We start from the raw sequence: 2,817 nt of genomic DNA on the forward strand, positions 1-2,817 counted from the left end.
GGCTCTGGCATAGTCAATAAAGCAGAAATAGATGTTTTTCTGGAACTCTTTTGCTTTTTCCATGATCCAGCAGATGTTGGCAATTTGACCTCTGGTTCCTCTGCCTTTTCTAAAACCAGCTTGAACATCAGGAAGTTCATGGTTCACATATTGTTGAAGCCTGGCTTGGAGAATTTTGAGCATTATTTTACTAGCATGTAAGATGAGTGGAATTGTGTGGTAGTTTGAGCATTCTTTGGCATTGCCTTTCTTTGGGGTTGGAATGAAAACTGACCTTTTCCAGTCTTGTGGCCACTTCTGGGTTTTCCAAATTTGCTGGCATATTGAGTACAGCACTTTCACAGCATCATCTTTCAGGTTTTGAAACAGCTCCATTGGAATTCTATCACCTCCACTAGCTTTGTTCATAGTGATGCTTTCTAAGGCCCACTTGACTTCACATTCCAAGATGTGTGGCTCTAGGTTAGTGATCACATCATTGTGATGATCTGGATCGGGAAAATCTTTTTTGTACAGTTCTTCCGTGTATTCTTGCCACCTCTTCTTAATATCTTCTGCTTCTGTAAGGTCCATACCATTTCTGTCCTTTATCGAGCCCATCTTTGCCTGAAATGTTCCCTTGGTATCTCTAATTTTCTTGAAGAGATCTCTAGTCTTTCCCATTCTGTTGTTTTCCTCTATTTCTTTGCACTGATCACTGAAGAAGGCTTTCTTATCTCTTCTTGCTATTCTTTGGAACTCTGCTTTCAGGTACTTATATCTTTCCTTTTCTTCTTTACTTATTGCCTCTCTTCTTTTCATAGCTATTTGTAAGGCCTCCCCAGACAGCCATTTTGCTTTCTCCAGCATTTGCTGGAGGAAGGGAATGGCAAGCCACTTCAGTATTCTTGCCTTGAGAACCCCATGAACAGTATGAAAAGGCAAAATGATAGGATACCAAAAGAGAAACTCCCCAGGTCATTAGGTGCCCAATATGCTTCTGGAGATTAGTGGAGAAATAACTCCAGAAAGAAAAAAGGGATGGAGCCAAAGCAAAAACAATACCCAGTTGTGGATGTTACTGGTGATAGAGGCAAGATCCGATGCTGTAAAGATCAATATTGCATAGGAACCTGGAATGTTATGTCTATGAATCAAGGCAAATTGGAAGTGGTCAAACAAGAGATGGCATGGGTGAACATCGACATTCTGGGAATCAGTGAACTAAAATGGACTGGAATGGGTGAATTTAACTCAGATGACCATTATATCTACTACTGCGGGCAGGAATCCCTCAGAAGAAATGGAGTAGCCATCATGGTAAACAAAAGAGTCTGAAATGCAGTATTTGGATGCGACCTCAAAAACGACAGAATGATCTCTGTTTCCAAGGCAAACCATTCAATATCGCAGTAATCGAAGTCTATGCCCCAAACAGTAATGCTGAAGAATCTGAAGTTGAACGGTTCTATGAAGACCTACAAGACCTTTTAGAACTAACACCCAAAAGAGAGGTCTTTTTCATTATAGGGGAGTGGAATGCAAAAGTAGGAAGTCAAGAAACACCTGGAGTAACAGGAAAATTTGGCCTTCGAATGTGGAATGAAGCAGGGCAAAGACTAATAGAGTTTGGCCAAGAAAATGCACTGGTCATAGCAAACACCCTCTTCCAACAACACAAGAGAAGGCTCTACACATGGACATCACCAGATGGACAACACCAAAATCAGATTGATTATATTCTTTGCAGCCAAAGATGGAGAAGCTCTATACAGTCAACAAAAACAAGACCAAGAGCTGACTGTGGTTCAGATCATGAACCCGTTATTACCAAATTCAGCCTTAAATTGAAGAAAGTAGGGAAAACCTCTAGACCATTCAGGTATGACCTAAATCAAATCCCTTATGATTATACAGTGGAAGTGAGAAATAGATTTAAGGACCTAGATCTGATAGATAGAGTGCCTGATGAACTATGGAGTGAGATTCATGACATTGTACATGAGACAGGGATCAAGACCATCCCCATGGAAAAGAAATGCAAAAAAGCAAAATGGCTGTCTGGGGAGGCCTTACAAATAGCTATGAAAAGAAGAGAGGCAAAAAGCAAAGGACACATATATAACAATGACTTAATGGTCATTTCAGTTATTAATGTAATAAGTGGATCTTTAGATTATCTTAGCATTATATATAATGATCTCAATTCAACTATACCTTTTCCTTTTATCTGAGTTATGTTATTTTCTAAAGAATTTAAATCAATTGTCTGAATGCATATAAATGATAAAAATAAATAATAAATATTCAAATGATTGTCTTATATGAATATCCTCATTTTTTCTGTGTCTCCTACTCAAAATCTTGTGTTGATGAAACAACTTTTAGAATAAGACTATTTTTAGAATGAGAGTATTTTTAGAGCATATTTTCGACTTTGATCTTCAGTATTTTTTTTTCATATCCACCATTAATTTAGATACTCTTTACCTTCATGAGTACAAAACACTGTTAAAATAAATAAATGTTTTAAATGATTCAGGATTTTATGAAAAACTACAGATCATTATTCCTTTAAATATATTTCTTTCACTTAAAGCATATCGGGTATTTGAAACCCATTTTTAAAATGCAAAAGAGAGGTCATTCTTGCTCAAGACAAAATTATTTACCCATAAACAGTGGAGACTATATTGCATTTAAAATATAAAAGTCCTTAATGTATATGACTATTATTCACATAAAAACACTTCAACTTGATGCACTTGAACGGCATCTATTCTGTAACATATGACACAAGTGTAATTACCAAATAAAAATATTTTATATTGAAAGCTG

The sequence above is a fragment of the Budorcas taxicolor genome, chromosome 1 (genome assembly GCF_023091745.1).
Source record: "Budorcas taxicolor isolate Tak-1 chromosome 1, Takin1.1, whole genome shotgun sequence".
NCBI classification, from domain to species: domain Eukaryota; kingdom Metazoa; phylum Chordata; class Mammalia; order Artiodactyla; family Bovidae; genus Budorcas; species Budorcas taxicolor.